The sequence below is a fragment of the Capra hircus genome, chromosome 27 (assembly GCF_001704415.2).
Source record: "Capra hircus breed San Clemente chromosome 27, ASM170441v1, whole genome shotgun sequence".
Lineage (NCBI taxonomy): Eukaryota > Metazoa > Chordata > Mammalia > Artiodactyla > Bovidae > Capra > Capra hircus.
The window spans coordinates 16,722,028-16,741,219 of record NC_030834.1 but is presented as its reverse complement, the minus strand read 5'-3'; the positions used below and the strand labels follow the sequence as shown (position 1 = coordinate 16,741,219).

Below are 19,192 nucleotides of genomic sequence, written 5' to 3'. Positions count from 1 at the left end.
ACACGTGTACCCCCTTGTATACTCTTTATGATGGAGAAACAACAGATAGTGCAGAAACAAGTGAGATGAAGAAAGATTCCTGTCTTCTTAGAGCAGAAGGGACCTCAGACATCACCCAGTCTGTGATCTGCAGGACATACGAGGGGGTGAAACAAATGCTGACAGCTATTGAATCTGGGTGACAGGAACATGGGGGGTTTGTTACAGTATGTTGACTAATCTGTGTATATTTTTGTATGTCATAATAAAAGTGAACGAAGGAAAGGAGGATGATGGAGAGAAAAAAGGAAGGAAGGAACGGAGGCGGGGGGAGGGAAGAATGCAGCAAGGTAGGGAAGGAAGCAGCAAGGTAGGGAAGGAAGCGAGAAAGAAAGAAAAGAGAAAATGAAAGAATAAAGAGAGAAAGAAAGTGAAGAGGAAGGAAGGGAGGGAAGCCCAGCTTCAAGTCTTATAGAAGGGAAACACTGGCAGTTTCCCCCCAAACCAAGGATGAAGCATGACCACAGCAGGAGACACACTCCACACTCTGTGCGTATCTGTGTAAACCAGGACTCACACTCTGACCCTACCTTTAACATGGGTCTTCTACTTCGGCAGAAACCTGTCCCACCACTGCCTCAGCTCTTGGGAAGCAGGGATCCCTTTTGAAATGTTCACAAGGGAGGGGCTGGATCTGTCCAGAGGCAGAAACCAACGTGAAATCAACATGGCCCCTGTGCGTTCAGTCCTGGGTCCAGCTTCTCTTTGCCCCATGAGAGGCCAGCCCAGCACATCTGCCTCCCAGATGCACAGCTTCATCACAATCAGATGGCCTCTTAGGTTATGGCTTCGAGTTGCAATCCTTGTATAGACTCTTTTATTTCTTGACAATCCTTCACTACTCGGCAGTCCTAGAAATGCATGTCAGCTCTTCACAAGCCAAATTAATCCCCTGCCATTTCAGATGCCAAGTCCAGAAAGTGTTCAGAAGGAAAATCAAGGGAACTTGACTTGGTGAGGAGAAGGAGTTAGCTTTTTGTGGCAAACTGAAACAAGAAGACAGACCTCCTCGTATTCCAACCCAGGTGTTGTTTTTATCTCTTCTGCTGCTGAGCCCTACAATGGCTGAAAACCCACTGGGAATGTGGGTGAGATCCCTTGAAAGTAATTTTATATAGAAGTAGCAGTAGTGTTAGTCGCTCAGTCATGTCCAACTCTTTGCAAATCAATGGACTGTAGCCCAGCAGCCTCCTCTGTCCATGGGATCCTCCAGGCAAGAATACTGGAGTGGGCTGCCATTCCTTTCTCCAGGGGATCTGCCCAACCCAGGGATTGAACCGGGGTCTCCTGCATTGCAGGCAGATTCTTTAGCGTCTGAGCCACCAGGGAAGCCAATTTTATATCTAATCAATTCACTGAAAGGTTACTAGAGTCTGCTAGGTGCCAAGTACTGTGCTATGTGCTGGAAGTAAGATACAAATGACCCCAAGAAGGTCAAAGTCAAGTGGGTAAGATTAAAAAAGAAGTCAGCAATGATAATCCACTGTGACATATGTGATGAGGTGTTTACACGAGCGTGTAAGACAGAAAGAAAACGCTACAAAGAGGACATGGCATTTGAGTTGAGTCTGGAGGGATGACTAGGCAGCACCTACTGATCTGATCCCATCACTTCATGGCAAATAGATGGGGAAACAGTGGAAACAGTGGCTGACTTTATTTTTCTGGGCTCCAAAATCACTGCGGATGCTGATTGCAGCCATGAAATTAAAAGACGCTTACTCCTTGAAAGGAAAGTTATGACCAACCTAGATAGCATATTGAAAAGCAGAGACATTACTTTGTCAACAAAGGTCTGTCTAGTCAAGGCTATGGTTTTTCCAGTAGTCATGTATGGATGTGAGAGTTGGACTGTGAAGAAGGCTGAGCACCAAAGAATTGACGCTTTTGAACTGTGGTGTTGGAGAAGACTCTTGAGAGTCTCTTGGACTGCAAGGAGATTCAACCAGTCCATCCTAAAGGAGATCAGTCTTGGGTGTTCATTGGAAGGACTGATGCTGAAGCTGAAACTCCAATACTTTGGGCACCTTATGTAAAGAGTTGACTCATTGGAAAAGACTCTGATGCTGGGAGGGACTGGGGACAGGAGGAGAAGGGGACGACAGAGGATGAGATGGCTGGATGGCATCACCGACTCAATGGACATGGGTTTGCATAAGCTCTGGGAGTTGGTGATGGACAGGGAGGCCTGGCGTGCTGCGGTTCATGGGGTCGCAAAGAGTCATGCACGACTAAGCAACTGAACTGAACTGATCTGATGGTTTGAGAAGAACAAAGCAAGAGGAAGAGCGAGGACCAAGGTCTGGGGCCGCATACCAGTGTGAGACGTGCACCCGGCACAACCCATCCTCTGGGTGGATCAGCCTTTGTGCAAACGTTATTATGTACCTTCTGCATTTCCTAAGCTGAGTGGGGGTGATGCACACAAGAATCGCAAGTGGTCCCTGCTCGGAAGAGTTCACTGCAAAGTCTGCTCAGAACTGCTCCCAAGGGTGTCAGCTAGACTCCAGGTTGAAAGTGAGGAAGCAGAAAGGTTTCCCTGGGCAAGAGCATCTCTCACAGGACACTAGAGCCCTGCCAGGATTTAAGAGCTAGCGGAACAGAAGGCCAGCTAAACCTTAGGGACAGTTTCCGAGTTATCACAATACAGTTCTGTTGGTCCTTCCTCATCTGTTCCGCTGGCTTCTCCTAGACACTTTCCCTTCTAAAATCTGTTCCTTGACCACCCTCCCTGCCATAAACACCCAGATTCACCAAAGACCTCAAGCTGACATCCCCCTGGACTGCCTTTCCCAGCAATGCCTCTTACTCCAAATTGCTTCCCTTCCGCGGAAAGTCCTCCAAACCTTCAACTGTGCAGACCTCAGCTCGATGGTAAGAAGATGAGCAAAGAGAGTAGTAGAATGTGAACAGATAACAATGCTCTTGCATCTCCCTGTGAACCAATTATTTTTTTAAAATAATACTTGAATTTTCAAATTGTAGGTGTCATTTCAGGTAGTCTGGAAGGGATGTTCAGCCTCTGCTGTTTTGTGTTTGGGATCCACCAGTTCATGGCGGGTCCTGGCTGGCCTGGGTGAATCTGTAGCCTCTCCTCCTAGGACCAAAGAGCTGGTTTGAAGGTGATGGTGGGAGAGAGCTGCCCACGACAAGGTAAGCATGGCTCTGGGACCCAGGTCTGTCCTCCCTGATCAGTTCCTGACCACTGGAACCCAGCATATCAACCAGGGACTCAGAGAACCCCGGGGACCCAGACACAGCAGCTTCCTGTCCCCCCTTTGCCCTCCACCCCCAGGCTTGCTCAATCCTCTTGTTCCTTGCCCAGGAGCCAAGGCACTCCCGTGGATGTTCAGGGAACCCTGGTGCAGACTCCAGCACCCCCATCTGCCGCCCACCAGGCCCAGCTCCTGCCCTTTCGCAGAATTTTCCAGGAATCCAACCAGGACTTCCTAGCAGGCCTCCGATCCCCAGGCCTTTATCAGTGCTGTGCCAAACCCCATATCTTCTTCTGGGACCCAGCCCTCAGCACAGCCATCCCTGGCTCAAATCCCACCCCAGCTGGATTTATCTTCAGGGAGCTGAAGCGCCAGGCCCTCCTCAAAGCCTCCGGGTAAACACCCACTGATAAAACTCAGCCGCATCCCAGGTGGTGGCTCGTGTCAATAGTGGGGTGAGGGTCCCGGAGGTCCGTCCCCCAGCAGTGGGCTATGGGTGCACCTCTCCATCCGCCAGAAAAGCCAGCCTCACGGGAGATGGTGACCACAATCCTTCCAAACCAGAGGATCGGGCGTATGGAACGTTTTCACCTCTTTGCTTCTCCAGTTTTGGAAAAAATAGACCAAAGTCATCTCCAGGGGTGAAGGGAGTCTTATCAAGCTGAAGAGAACTCAAGGAAACCTCAGCCATCTTGCAGGCTCCTTCGACTGTTTTCCGAGCATTCACCCTGATAGCCCCCACTGGCCTCGCTTCCCTCCCACCAGTAAACAAGCGGCTCTAATTAAGCTCGGTCTGTTGGATAAAGGTATACAACCTTGAAGGGCCCATAAAACACAGCTTCACTCTGAAGACTTCAAAAAGCGCGAGGTCCCTCTGTCAGGCCCGAGACAAGGTTAATTTACGTCGTTGCTATCTTCCTCTGAAGGACTCGAGTTACCCCACATCTGTTCTCTGTCTAATCTTTGGAGGAACAGTGTGGTGGTCTTGGCAGCTCAAGGCATTGACTGGTCTCTTAACTGTTTCCTGCCTGACACGTCCAGGCTTTCAGGTCGGAATTGCTTTTGCCCCTGTGAAAGCTGTCCATTCCCTTTCAGACGATGAATGTCCTGACCATTCTGTGCTCCCTGACCTCAACTCAAGGAAACTGCCCTGCTCCCCGGACTGGCTGACTTCACACGGAGAGAGACACTGGGAAGACTGGCAGAAGAAAGCAACTACCCTTTCATTTTCAAATCGAAGAGCAAAGACGATACGAGCGGGGAAATTATGCAAGAAAATCTGGATGTCAGACAACGCTGTTTTTCAGTCTGTGGTTGCAATTAGAATTTTTTTGAAATTAAACAGAAGAAAAATATCAGAGTGTATTACATTAGTAAGGGCATTCTTTTGTAGAAATTTTGCTTTAACTGTATAAGCGTGTGAGTGCATATTTTCTGGGGTATAATTTAAGATCCCTTCCCATAAGTTGCAGCCAAAGGCGCTTGCAATTCTGGTGGAGTATATTTGGAGCTGTCTCGGTGCTACAGCTTTTAACATTTCTCCTCAATGTGATTGTGACCAAGTCTGTTTTCTCATCTGCAAATTGAAAGTGGTAATAATATACACCATATTAGAGTGGTCAAGAGGCCCCAATAAGACAAAATGCATGGGAGCTTTACTTCAAGGCTCTATGCCAATCAAACTCCACCTTACATCCCAGGAAGGGCTTCACGGAGCATGCCCAAGTTGGGTACCAGATGAGAGAAAGGGAATCACAGAGGAAGCCTCAGACTCAGGTGAACATCAGGACCTCACCTCACACGTTGCCTCATTCATTTAACAATATTCATTGGAGGCCTTCTATGCATTTGACCATAGCGATAAATAGACAGGCTTTGCCTTCGTGGAGCCATCAGACTAGTGGCAGGAAGCCAAATTAAAAGAAAAAAATGACTGTGTGTGATACAAGGCTGAATTATATGGGGGAAAATTAAATGGTCTACAAGTAGACCAGTGCATTTGTTACCAATTTTATCTAAGATCCCATGCAATGTTTTAGCAAGTTTGGGTAGCTAAAATGGTGGAAAACCACTGTATGTCTATATTACTTAGAAGTGTTGGGGTATGTGAAGTAACCCAATAACCTTTTTGCAAAGGACACCCTTGGAATGCTCTTGATTTCTAGGAGATAAATACATGGAATTTGTTACCTGAACTAGTGGTAAAGCCAAAACATAGGTTTGCAGCAGGCTTAGATAAATACCTGGATAATAATGTTTAACAACATTTAATTTTTTAAAATAGTTTATTTATTTATATAGCTGTGCCAGGTCTTAAGCTGTACATGCAGGACCTTTCAGTTGTGGCATGTAGGATCAGTTCCTTGACCAGGGATCAAACCCAGACCTGCACTGAGAGAATGGATTGTTAACCACTGAACCACCACGGAAGCCCACTGAAGGTAGAACTGTTCCTCAAAGGTGGTATGCATTAACCAAACTAGGTGAGATTTACATATACAAGAGAGATTCAAATAGATACACGTACATGTGTGGCTGAGTCCCTTTGCTGTCCATCTGAAACTGTCACAACATTGTTCATCCGCTATACTCCAACACAAAAAAAAAGTAAAAAAAAAAAAAAAAAGATTTCAAATTTAAAAAATAAAATTAGAAAATTAAACCCTTGGAATTTCCTGGGGGGACAAAAAGGCAATGTGCATTAACCAAACTAAGTGACATTTACATATAAAACAGAAATTCAAATTTTCACTAAAAATTAAAAAAAAAAATTATCGTCCTATGGTCTAGTATAGAGTCAGTGAACTAAGGCTTGTTAGTTCTGCCTGACATCTGTTTGTGTAAATCATGTCACACTGGAGCTCGCCCAGGCCCAAGGTTTACACGTGTCTAGGGCTTCCTTCCCCTCAGAGCAGCAGAACTGCATTGCAGTCACAGAGCTGCTACGGCCTACAAAGCCTAAAATACCTGCAATCTTGCCCTTAAAGTGTGCTAAACTCTGAAGGGAAGAGAATATTTTTGTCAATGAAACTAATAGATTATCTGCTTGGAGGAGAAAATTGAAAGTGAGAAGTTTGCTTCATGAGCATAGGAGCAGAAAAGGTGGGCTCGCTTGAGTAATGTGAAGGTGGGCTCGCTTGAGTAATGTGAAGGTGGGCTCGCTTGGGTAATGTGAAGGACTCATTCTCAGCCGAGGAAGCATAAGATGTGGTTGTCTGTTACAGAGGAGCCATGTTAGGATGGTTTCCTTTAGATGTTTTTATGTGAATCATTTTTAAAGTCTTTATTGAATTTGTTATAATATAATGTTCATTGGAATATAATATAATGTTCATTGGAAGGACTGATGTTGAAGCTGAAACTTTAATACTTTGGCCACCTGATGAGAGCTGACTCATTTGAAAAGACCCTGATGCTGGGAAAGATTGAAGGCAGGAGGAGAGGGGATGACAGAGGATGAGATGGTTGGATGGCATCACCGACTCAATGGACATGAGTTAGTAAACTCCAGGAGTTGGTCATGGACAGGGAGGCCTGGCGTGCTGCGGTCCATGGGGTGGCAAAGACTCGGACACAACTGAGCAACTGAACTGAACTGATAATACTGCTACTGTGTTAAGTTTTGTTTTTTTCGGCCAAGACGTCTCAGCTCCCTGACCACAGATCAAACCTGCAGGCCCTGCATTAGAAGGCAAACTCTCAACCATTGGACCAGCAGCGAAGTCTCAGGGAGCCATGATACTAAAATCCACCAGAAAAGCTTCTCTGTCCTCTGGGCTGTGCTTGAACAAACCTGACCACTATTTAGTTTTTCCTGACTTTTGTTATCATGCCTCCATTGCTGGAGAACCCCCATCAGATTTATGTAGCATGCTAATCCCCAGGCTTCACGTAGCGTGAGCTAAATCAGTCCTGTTTCCTCCCTGCACAGAACCTGCCTCATCACTGACACATCTGGATGGAATACAGATGGGACTCCGAAGTCATGAAGTGTAACACAGCTATGCACTCAGGATGGTCTCACTGGTGGTAAAGGATGGCTGTTCCTAGAAGCACAGCTAATTTCTGAAAATCATCTTTAGCTCTATCACCCACGTTACACTTCTAAATCTTTCTCCATCTTCAAAATTCCATTATGCTGTGTGTGAGATTTCCCAATAACACGGGCAGACTGTCCTTCTCATTGTGAGTCATATTTCTCTGGCTATGGACAAGCCTTTTCTTACATACATCAACTCAGTGTCTTCTAGTTCTGTTCGTCCCTCCTCATCAAGATACTATGGCTAAGGAAATAAGAAAAGAAAAAAAGGGAGCAATGAGGAGAAGATGAGAGAGAAAGGAAAGAGGGAGGGAAGGAAGGAGGGAGAAAGGAAACAGGAGGAAGACAAAAGACAATGAAAGGGAGGAAGGGAAGAAAAAAAGGAGAAAAGAAACAAAGATGAAAATTCCTAATTTGGAAATTTTATTCCTGCCGTATTTCCATATATAAATTGTTGTGTGCTGAATTGCGTCCCCCCGCCACAAAAAAAAAAAAAGATGTTGACATCCTAAGTGCCAGTATCTCAGAACATGACCTCACTTTCAGTGTTGTTGCAGATTTAAGATCAAGTCATACTGAAGTATGGTGGGCCCCTCACCCAGTATGATTGGCGTCCTTATAAGAGGAAAGACCCTCAGAGAACACCATCCAATCACAGAGGAAGAATTGGGGTGATGCAGACTGGGGCATGCCAGCGACGGTGGGCAATCACCAGGAGTTAGGAAGAGTCAAGGAAGGATATCCCTACACATTTCAAAGGCAGCGTGGCCCTACTGTCATCTTGATTTCAGACTTCTGGCTTCCAATACTCTGAGACTATACATGTTTGTTGTTTTAAGTCACTCAGTCCAGGTGCTTTGTTACAGCGGCCTTAGCAAACTGATAAAGAACTATGTTGAATCTTGTAGCTCAGTGCCAGACTGTGTGCCCCCTAATCTATTTCAGGGCATTGGTTTTATAACTGAACCCATTTCCCTTTTTCCAGTTTTTAGGGGCTCCTCTTGTTTGACCTTACTTACTTTCTGCATGTGGAGGGCAGTCATTTTGCTGAAGAATTGTTTCCTGTCTACCTCAATAAATGCTTTTTGAACTGTGTTGCACAAAGTGCTGTGTCTTGTACAAGAGCATTTTACTAAAAAAGTGCGTGGAAGTACCTTTTCTTATACATTCCTAACACATGTCGAGTTCTTTCTTTTTTTTTTTTAATTTGAAAGAATTAGGTTTTGTTTAAATTTATTTTTTTAACTGGTAATACTTTTACATGTTTCAAAATTCTAAAAATATCAAAAGATATAGAGTGAAAATTATTCATCTTCCCCCTCCCTCCAATTCTCCGCCCCAAGAGCAAGTAGTATGTCTGGTAAGAGTTCTTTCTTCCATGGATGCGCAGTGGGTTAAGACACTAAAACTCGCGTCCATACTCTCTAAGGCCTTTCCTTTCTTTAACTGTGAATTCCCGCACTTCCCATTAGCCCCAGCTTCTGAAACCAAGCCACGCTCCTCCCCCAATCAGACAAAACCCACGTAGACAAATATCCTTTAAGACACATCAAGACTCACGCAGATTCTGGCTCCAGTCACTGGTAAAGAACAGTGATGATGATGACAGGAATCTTTGGCTTTTTAAGCCATAAACTTAGCTCAAGAGTTCTGATTCATAGCTGGATACGAAACACTGTGGGAACGTTGATTAGCAGGTGGTCACATCAGGTGGATGAATTGCTTCTCCTTTCTCCAGTTATTCACAGTTCATTTTCCCTTCAGAATATTTTAGGTAAGGGCTTGGAACGCTAACATGTTTGGGTTTTAGATCCTGGAAAGAGTGCAATGGAATTTTTTGGCAAGCTCTGTTGAGTGATTTACGCACTGCTCCCATTGGATAATTTGTTTTACGCATGCGTGACAAGACTGATGCTCTGGAAACGCTTGTTTCAAATTTGCATGTGTTGGCCCTTCCGCATCCTGCACTTGAATGGAAAAAAAAAAAAAAACCCTCTGCAAGAGATGGTTATACTACCTCCTCCTCTTGAGATAGATCCTTTCTCTCCTTTTTTTATTTTTTCTCCCACCAGCAAGAGTCATTAAGAAGCCAAGAGTAGGAATGCCGATTTTTAGATTGGCAGGAAAATACCCAGCTAAAATAACTTGGAAATATGTTGGGAATTTCAAAAGCATGATGTGTGCAGAAAGGATAATCAAAACAAGAATCGCTGAGGCCGCTAGGAAGTGTCAAAGCAAGCAAACTCCGCTAAGGGTTTGCGGGTGAGGGCTTCTCTTTGATGAAACAGGCCATTAGTGGCTCTTACACATCTGAGCATGAATGTCACCCTGGTTGAGCAGAAAGAGGACTGTGAACAAATCATATCCGAAAGACACTGAAGGTGGTGGTGTGAAAGCATCAGCCTCCTTGGAATAACTCCGGCCAGAGCCACCCTCTAGGACAGTGGCAAGCTAGCTAGCATCATAAGAATGGTATCGTCACAACGTCCTGAAACTCAGAGCTGGAAGATGGCAGACATATTCCACTGGGCTTTTGACGGGCCGTTGAGTCTATTCAATGGGTACCCCTGTCAATAAATAAGATATGTGGTCCTGATCGTTTATATTAGTTGGGAACCCCATAGGGTGTAGGGTCAAGCTCACGGGGCCGGTGCTAACAGGGGTCACATCCAGCAGCTTGGTTTGTCAACAGGAACCCTGGATTCACATCAAGAACTAAGGTCTGGCTTATGAATAATCTTTCTTCATCTGAGATAACAAGTGATTTTTCTAGCGTCAGTCACCATGATTAGCACCCTAGGAGAGATCAATATACCCAGACGCATCTGGATAAAGGCAAAGAAAGATGAACCTTGGTGCTCTTGGAGAGGGCATTGTATCAATTAGGGGCCATGAGGCAGACAGATGGTGCATTAAGAGTTTAAGGAAGTTGAGTGAAGAAACGGGGTGAAGGGAGCCATCAAGCCTTGTTGACACGCCAGGAGGAGCCACACCAGAAATCTGTCACCACCTGGAGTCTGAAAGGACACACAGAGCGGGTGGCGATCTCGAAGCCCAGAGCATTAGAGCCGTGGAAGGCTTCGCGAATCCTTTTGCCGTAAATGATGGAGCCGCTGCTACAACTGCGATGAAGCAGGAAGAACTAGGAAATGAACAGGTGGCTCCTTTCTCTTCCCAGCTGCAGTCTCTGGAGGTACTTTCCTTTAGTCCAAACTCCAGGCAGCCCTCCTTAGCCTCGGGACAGAAGACTGGAGAATGAATTGGTGGATGAAGGAGAGGCAAACAGAAGTAATTTTTGGCACAGGCACCAAAAAATGGACCAGGCCTCGCCTTTGTATAAGGCTGCAACCACAGGTCATCTTGGACTGAAGCACTTTCGCTCTGCATAGGGTCACTTGTGGGGTTCATTGTCCCCCCACACATGCTCATTCTATGAGCTGTAATGCATTTAGGTAACGTAAATACAGGGTGAATGGGTGTTCCCTGCTGGGAAGAGGGGAGGACAACATGGAAGCTCCCTATTGCAGTATATATAGAAGCTGATTTGCGGTATGGAAATGTGGTTTCTTGGCTTCACCATGTGGCATGAGGGATCTTAATTGCCCAACCTGATATCAAACCCATGCCCTCTGCAATGGGAGCATGGAGTCTTAACCACTGGACCACCAGGGAAGTCCCAGAAATGTAGTTTTCAGAGAGGAAACATACTAATTCTAAAAAGCACTGAAAGCCTCCCAAAGCTGGGCTGACCAAGAGCATAGGAGGTACCTGGGCTGGTGACAAAGACTAAAAACAAGGGCTTCTTGGAGGTTCTGATAGGAGAGCTGATTTCTGCACCATCCACGGCTAATGTCAAGGATATTCCAGATCCTGTCACTCTGAGCCAGCAACGTGCTTGAGGAAAAATGTCTGGGTTTGGGAACATGAATCAGAAAGAGTGTGATCTCTGCACCCAACACAAGTCACTACTGGGACCTACCACAGCAGAGATATTACCAGCAACCGCAGACAAATCTTCACCAAACTGGCATAATCCATCTTCAACCACAAACTCAAGAGGCAGCAAGAAATAAAAGCAGGTACTTTCCTGGTGGTCCAGTGCCCAAGACTCCACTCTCCCACTGCAAGCCACCTAGGTTCGATCCCTGGTCAGGGAACTAGATTCCACATGCCATAACCGCAACCTGGCAGAGTCAAATAAATAAATAAACATTAAAAAATAATAGTAACTGTGATAGTGACCTGATCAGAACCCGATGCTCTCTCCACTGCCTGTGTATCACAGGCTGGAGAAGAGGCCCACTGACTCAGCATCTGGAAGCTGACTACTCAGATAGGCAGGTAAGATTCACATGGAGAAGAACACAAGAAAGTGAACAAAGCTGGTATAATGTGCCAGAGGCTTTCAGAGCTCAGAGAGATGGCTGCAGGTGGTCCCGGAAGACTCACAGAGGCTGGGAGCAGAGCCGAGCCCAACAGGATGAAGACTGTTTAGGGAGGTAGAGGAAGATGTTAGGAGAAAGTCTCATCCCAGCAAAGCTTCCCTAGGTGGAAATGCCGAAGACACACTGGGGAGATGCTGCGTGACTCATCGGTCCAGAAAAGAGTACACTGAACATGCCTGAGCTGGGAGAGCTGATGAAAGCAGTGTTTACAGAAAGTCAGTCTGGCCATGGGGTCCCAGATGGACTGCATTTGGGAGCAACTGGAGGTATGAAGCGGAGAAGGCAATGGCACCCCACTCCAGTACTCTTGCCTGGAAAATCCCATGGATGGTGGAGCCTGGTAGGCTGCAGTCCATGGGGTCGCTAAGAGTCGGACACGACTGAGCGACTTCCCTTTCACTTTTCACTTCCACGCAATGAAGAAGGAAATGGCAACCCACTCCAGTATTCTTTCCTGGAGAATCCCAGGGACGGGGGAGCCTGGTGGGCTGCCGTCCATGGGGTTGCACAGAGTCGGACACGATTGAAGCGACTTAGCAGCAGTAGCAGCAGCAGGAGGTATGAAGACAAGTTAGGGAGCTATTCAAGCTAAGAAATAGTACAGAGATGGAGTGATGGGGCTCATACACCTGTATCTCTACAAAAAACCACCTGTCTCTGGAATTTGAACTTGAACTTGCCAAATAGCATCAGATCACTTACCAGCGTAATATAACGAGGATCCACTGGTTGTCAATTTTCCTTTTCTTCTTGTCATGCATACCCTACATCTCACTCTTATCTACCAGTCCACTCACAAAATAAAAGCAGGAAGTTCCCTTCTGACTAATACAACAGCTTTAGGCTTCCCTGAAACAACAAACACAACAGCATGTGTGTATGTGTGTCCTTTCCCCAAAAACATCCCTTTATGCAGGGAGTTAGACAAGGAAGCAAGAGACGGAACTGGATGTGATAACTACATGGCTAGAAGGGCACGAATAAAGAACTGTAGGAGTTGGGACTTCTCTGGCGGTCCAGTGGTTAAATTTTCCTGCTTCCAATACAAGGGGAATGAGTTCAATTCCTGGTTGGAGATCTAAGATCCCACATACCATGCAACCAAAAAGAAAAATTGTAGGAGTTAATTGATTATACATAAATCATACCACTTTGGGGTGATTTACTGAGAAAGGGGACAACCATTTTCAGATCAGCGGAATCAACCCTGATCTGCAAGGCTTTCACAGGGATCCTGCACTCCCTCCCTTCAGGTCACCTCCTAAACAGAGGGTCTACTGAACTAGTTTGCTTCCTTCAGTCTAGCGGGTCTTTTCTTCTGGTGGGGATTCCTTAAAGCTGCATTTAGTTAGCCTCATCCTATGATTTGCTGTGATCTCAAAGACAGTCACAATTATTCCTCCTGATTCCAAGAAGGTATGCCAGCATCTCAAAAATCTTTGTTATTGTTCATATCCAGCCCTATTGTTCTGACCATCTGATGATTGATATTTGTGCAGGGTCTGCTACTCTTTTTTTGGGGGGGGGGGTGCTGTGGTCCAATAAAACTTTATTTACAAGAATAGGCATAGTTTGCACATTTTGCTATACAGAATTTACAATAGCTAAAATGTATTCTAATTTTGCCCTTATTTCTACTGCATGGTCCTTTGGAAACCCAGTAAAAAAAAAAAAAAAAAAGCTGGAAATGGTTGCCATGATCATCAGGACTTGAACTTGAAGCTGTCTCCCTAGCTGCTGAAATCGCTCTTCAAATGAGTTTGGCTCCTCTTAAGCATCAACAATACTTGCTGACTCAGACAGCAGCTGAAGTAGGGGCCTTGCTAACCTCTGTCTCTTTCTGAAGGCCGGTTGGTACTGCTTCTGAGTGAGGGCTTTGGAATCATGAAACTTTGTTGAATACGATGATAACACTTAATTCCTGCCAGTTGCCCTCTGGTCAGAAGTATAATTAGAGGTCTGCAGATGGTCTGGCAAGGTTTCTGGAAGCAGTAGAAACCAGCAGCTGAGTGCACAGCTATATGAAATTAAAAACTGTTTCAAGATATGGACCATATGTACACGTACAAATCCATTAGGGAACACGGTTAGCTCTTTGCATTATATGAGTATTAAATGCTATGGGAAATCAGGGACGATCAGAGAGAAACACTGGAAAGGAAAAGAGAGAAACATGAATCAAAATCTTAACCTAGGATGGTTGCTTCTCAGATTTAGTAGGATATACTTTGGTTAAGAAAACAGAGAAAACAGACTCAAGACTAACAACTCAAAGACTGGTCAGGGAGAGTGAGTCAAACAGCAATGCCTCTTTTCCTAAATGTATTAGGGTCTTGTTTTAAATTAGAGAGAGACCAAATTAGTCTTTTTATGACTATAATTCAAAAGTCTTTATTGTAATAGCATGTGGAGCACTATGGTTTTCATTTTAGGAGTATTACAGATTTGCATAATATTGTGGGAACAAGGAGTATGAGCCTTACACCCGTAGAAGAAATCAGTGATAAGAAGTTAGACTAGCAGAGAAATGAATGATCAAAGGGAATCTTTGAAAAGACAGTAAGATATTGAATGCATTCAAGGAAACCTGTTTACCAGCTGTTTGGCTAAAAGTTCATTTTAAAATCAGGGATGTGGCCTGTACTATTTGAGACTCTATGTGTCTTCAGGAGACGGACACTAGCATTAAAACTGAAAATCTTTCATCAGTTTCCTGAATATTGGGACAATATCATGTTCAGTTGTAATCCACATGGTTAGCATTTTCAAGGTCAAGTTTCTTCCTGGTTTCATGAGTCATCAGGGACCCTCTTCTTTCAGGTGTGTAAGCAAAGGTGATTCCTTCACGAATCAGGGTGCAAGCCTAGCTTTTACACACTTTTAATGATCTCTGTTCCCAATCAGAGAAGGACCTCTCTGGTCTGAGTTAGACTGACACTGAGGCAAGTCTGCCGTACGCCTGCCTTGTCTGCAATTTGAGGTGATGCTGAGGTTTTCTAGGAAGAATGGATCACACTTTGAGACATCCCCCTCTCACCGAGTTCAAAAACAAAATAGTAATAGACATCAGAAGGATCAAGACAGGACCACTGGGAGTGGCAAAGAATCGCTCCCAGGCAAAAGGTATTGTCAGCGAAAGTTTTCCTTTGGCTCAGGTTAGATTTCAAAAGACATTTCTCTAAGTGAAAGTTAATATTAAATTAGAGTTCAGAGAGTAAACTAAAAATTTTAAATACTGTAATCTGAAGCCTTCTCTTTAGGGTAGCAAAACTGAAATCCATATGCTAGCAGATGATCTTTGACTCAAACCATTTTAAAGGACCAACATCACACTTTGTAATATTCTGTTATTATTAACTCTATTCAAAAACATGTTTCTCACAGGTTCTTTGCACATTGTTAAATGTGCAAAAAATGGAGAATTTTCAAGGACCTTGAGCCTCTCTGTTCAGTTATATAATACATGGGTGGGACAGTATAAGCATGGCCTGACATTCCTGTCACACTAAAGAATAAATCCCTTAGAATTTATTCCCATCTTTTTTCTTGAATTTTGGTACCTGGTTCTTTTATGCAGTGACAGCTTCTATTATCGAAGTTTATAGTTCTAGTCTGTCCCCTATATCCATGTCTAGCATTCACCACAAAGTTGCTGAAGTTATTGTTGAACAAATCACTGTTGAATCTAGGAAATTTCCACCCTAAAGCAGCAAATTAAACACTTATTATGTGGTGGCTCAGACGGTAAAGCGTCTACCTACAATGCGGGAGACCCAGGTTCGATCCCTGGGTCGGGAAGATTCTCTGGAGAAAGAAATGGCAACCCACTCCAGTACTCTTGCCTGGAAAATCCGATGGACGGAGGAGCCTGGTAGGCTGCAGCCTATGGGGTCGCAAAAAGTCGGACACGACTGAGCGACTTCACTTCACTTCATGTCTAAGTTACTGGGAAACAGAAAGATGAAAACCCACATGCCTCATTAAAAAAAAAAAAAAAACTTCAGGCGGCAAATATTTTTTACCTTTCAATTCTTTCTTCTTTTTGCTGGAGATAACCGGAGTTTGTTCCTTAATTTCCTTTAGAGTTTCTCAAGCAGCCTTCCTCCAAAGTCTAACACCTGGGGCTGATGCAGAGGTGACTGGAGAAGCGGACGGCGAGCGTGAGGGAATCTTGACTCTCAGCCACCGCGCTGGTGAGAAGCGGGTCGGAGGTGGGCGGGGAGGCGGGGAGGCAGAGGCAAGGGAAGAGAAGGTGGAACCTGGGTGGAACTGAGAGGAGACGAGGGTCGGGGGAACGCTGCAGGAGCGCCAGCCTCGGTGGCAGGGGTGCTGGCGGGACCACCACGTGCATCCTGGGCGGGGTCTTTGGCGAGGGACCTGGAGGCGCCTGCGCAGCACTGCCCAGACCCCGCCCCTTGCACGCCTCACTCCATCCTCTAGGCCAGATGGTGAGGAAGTCCGGCAGTTCCCGAGGCTCTCTGCCTAGCTGACAGGAGACACAGGGCACTCCCTGCCACACAACTCTCAGACCTTCTCAACCAAGTCATAACCCAACATTCTGATCTGAAGGCTGATCGTTTGGGCATTGATACCTGTCGCAGCCTGGTGGCCGTGATCGATGGTGTCACGACCAGCAAGCTGGACTTTGAGGAATTCTACCGCTTATGGAACGACATTCAGAAGTGGCAGGAAATATCCAGTTTGACCGTTACTGGTTTAGGGACCGTGGGCAGCGGGGAACTCCCCAGGGACCTTTGAGGCATCAGGACTCCACTTGAATGAGGCTCTCCACGACAGTATCGTCCGAAGCCACTCAGATGAGGGGGGAAACGTGGGTGTTGACAGCTTCATCAGCTCTCTGGCCCAGCTGGTCAGTTTTCCAAGCCTTCAGAACTCTTGACAGAGGTGGCACTGGCCAGATCCAGGTGGACATGCGGGAGGGGCTGCAGCTGTCCGTGGATTCCTGAGCGGGAGCCCGGGACCTGCCCTCTCATCGCCTTCCTTTGGGAGTTACCCTGGACTCTCCTGGTTTCACGCAGGGCCGATCCTGTCCGCAGACACACCTTCAGGAGCCTTTCCATTCTCCTAGCCCCCGGCACCCAGCTTCTCAAGTCAACAGCCAGGACTCAATGTGCTTCAGCAGGCCGTGCCCCCAGGGTCACCCCACCCCAGCACACCCCATCTCACCCCCACTGCACCCCCTCTCCTGCACCTGTGCCATGCTCAACGCTTGTGTTGCTTCCACACCACAAAGGGCCTCCTCTCAGTTCTGGGAAGATCTCTTCAGTCCCTACACATCCATTTCATTACCACCTGGGAGGCGAAATCCAGGCCATCACAGGCCCACAAGCCTCAGTACCTTTGTCTGTGCTCTGCTCCCAGCCTGCCAGGCCCAGGAAGAAACATATTCACCCCAGTTGCTGCTGTCTCTAAAAAAAAAGTGCAAACTTTTCTCATGTAGTCACTATAAACTCTTATGCATACCTCCAAGCCTTTTTTGAAGAATTCACAGACAGCTCAAGATTCTAAGCCTGTGTTATTTTGAGCTATGATTCAGATTTACATAATTAGGCCAAGAAAGTTCAACAGCCATTTACTCACTCATTACAAAAATCTATCATCTCCCCGTTCTTTGCCCTCAAGAAAGGATGAAGCTGTGTTGAAATTAAAGGATCTGTAAACAAAGGAGACCCTGGATCAGATGCTGCCTAAGTATTGGGTTGGCCAAAAAGTTCATTTGGGTTTTTCAGTAAGATGCTATGGAGAAACCAGAATGAACTTTTTGGCCAAGCCAATACCATTGTACCCAGGGTTTTTGCTTTGTTCCTCACAGTTCTGTCATATCACCTAAAGAAGGAAGAGAACTGTGAACACTCTTCCTGAAAAGAATTAATGATTGATTTGTTGTGCTTGGAATGTGTAACACAGGGAATTCCAGAAACTCTGACTACCCTTACCTGTGGGCAGGAGAAACTGTACACGTCTTTCTGAAGAAATGATCTCTGCTTGAATATCCTGCTTGTGATCAGGAGAGTGCTGTTTTAGATTTAAAGCCTGCTCTGCAATTCCACCCTAAAGAGACTCTATTTTAACAAACAAGCAAAGATACAGACTTAGAAAAAACTCCCTTATCAAGTGTATGTTTGTAGAAACCCACATCGCTTCCTTTGCAGGAGTAGCCTTTGGCAATCATTCTCATTGTGTCCCTGATGTTCATTAGATTGGATAACCTTGGATGAATCAATAGCCTGTAAAATAACCCCCAAAAGTAGTTTGCAAGATTTTATAAATTCAAACATGTCAGACATTTAGCATCATGTCTGGAATAGCAAAGCTATTCATTAAATACCAGTTTTCTTTCTTCTCTTTTCTCCATATGTAGCATTTAAAACTTACTGTGTATACCACTTGGAATTTTATGTAAGCTTTGGGAAAATACTCTTTAATATGTGTGCTTTAGGAGAACTGTGAAAGAATTTACCCCAGTTACACACCCCATTTACATGGTGAACAAAAGTGTATAACACTGTGTGAAAAATCAGGGCCAAACCCCTTTTGCAGGTCTTGAGGCTAGTTAAATATTCCCCACACTAAAACACGCACGTTGGCCTGCTCCGCCTGATCAAAGTGATGGGAGGTTGAAACCAGAGTACAGAGCACTTTAAGAATCTTGGGCAGTATCAGGCGTCAAAAGAAAATTATTATCTGTTTTACCTTCCTTCTAATAACCTACTTAAAAATGAAAGTATATTTGGATGAATTCCAGCTGAAAGAAACCCCCCTCTGAAAAGAGGATTCTGCCAGCTTTTCTAAGCCTGTTGTACATATACTCCATGGGATACTGTGCCATATGCTTGGCATGAAAGATTGAAGTGAATAATGGGAAAAAGAAAAAGGTCTCTTCGAGTTAAAAAAATTTTTCTCTGAGCAAAAAGTGATCAGGAACTTTTGATGTTGTAATCATTCTGACTAAAGGATACCATGTCTAAAGGGTTATGTTAGGCCCAGCATAGATGTGTCTTTGTTTTGAGTCAGGGTTTAACATATAAAGGACTTCAAAGAACAACACCTGGACTTCCCTGGTGGTCCAGTGGTCAAGAATCTGCCTGCAATGCAGGAGACCCAGATTCGATCCCTGGGTTGTGAAGGTTCCCTGGAAAAGAGAATGGCCACCCATTCCAGTATTCTTGCCTGGAGAATTCCATGGACAGGGGAGCCTGGAGAGCTACAGTCCATGGGATCACAAAGAGTCAGACACAATTCAGTGACTAAGCAACAATACTTTACTCACAGACTAAAGCACTTCAGCTGATATGATAGCTTATCAAAGGTTTAAAAAGTACTTCAGTCAAGGCTGTTAAGCTTGGGGAGAAGAAAAAAGAGAGAGAGAGAGAAAGGGACTCCTCATGTGGTGTAACTGAAAATCTATGGAAACACACCTCTTACCCCTTTAC

General features: G+C 45.2%; 1 pseudogene; it reads left to right on the top strand.

The window, feature by feature from the left end:
• LOC108634069 lies at positions 2,838 to 16,705 on the top strand (annotated as a pseudogene).